Source organism: Oratosquilla oratoria, unplaced genomic scaffold (genome assembly GCF_046742065.1).
Source record: "Oratosquilla oratoria isolate Oo_2021 unplaced genomic scaffold, ASM4674206v1 SCAFFOLD100, whole genome shotgun sequence".
Taxonomy (NCBI): Eukaryota; Metazoa; Arthropoda; class Malacostraca; order Stomatopoda; family Squillidae; genus Oratosquilla; species Oratosquilla oratoria.
Window position 1 is genome coordinate 592,192 of NW_027467457.1, and position 1,033 is coordinate 593,224.

Below are 1,033 nucleotides of genomic sequence, written 5' to 3' on the forward strand. Positions count from 1 at the left end.
GAGACGTTCATAAGGAAACAACTTAGTAGAAGAACTGACGGTTTTACTATAGGGAATTTTTAAGAAATCTTTAAAAGAGCAGTGATGACTAGAGGGGATGGAAATTTTAAAATGGTTGGCTCTAGCCTTACTAAGGGCTTAGTCCAGAAACCAAGGTGGATATGCCAACTTCTTAAGTTGAGATTTGATCACCTCAATTTCTGGGTCCAGAAATTGAGGACTGCATATCCTGAAAGCCCTCAAGAAAAGACCAGAGGCAACACTTTTCTTAACATTATCGGGGTGATTACTAAAAAAGTGGATGTAACTTCCTGAGTGAGTGGGTTTTCGGTACACTGTGAAATGTAAATTATCATCAATCCTTCTTATTAAAATTTCCGAGAAAGGGATTTGGTGACCTTCCTCCCATTCAGTTTTGAATTTGGGCCCCACCTGTCATCCCACGCCAAAAAGATATCATCTACATATCTGAATTAAATCATTTCAGGCGGTCTGATGGTAGGTAAAAGGGTGCACTCAAAATATTGCATGTATAAATTAACCAAAACAGGAGATAAATTAGAACCCATACTGCAACCGAATTGAAAGGAAAAGACATTTGAAGAAACACAAAGGCGAACTAAAGCAAGAATTTTGTTGACTGGGAGAGGGAAATTGTCTTGAAACGGTTGCAATTTGCATTCCAAAAAAGTAAGAACATCTTCAACATCAATATTCGTAAATAATGAACAAACGTCAAGACTGAGGAGCCTTAAACCCTGTACCCTCATGTTTTTAATTTTTGAAATGAAATCACATGAGTTGGAGATATGGGAGTTAGAGAATTTCCCAACATATGGGGATAATAAGTCCGCCAGCCATTTAGCAAGTTTGCTGGTGCAGGAGCCGCGGTTGGAAATAATGGGCCTAAGGGGAATGTCTGGTTTGTGAACTTTGGGGAGACCATAAAAATAAGGGAGCTTTGGGTTGGTAACTTTCAAATCATTAATACATTTATCAACTGAGATATTACGAACCTGCCTGTTGAACTCAG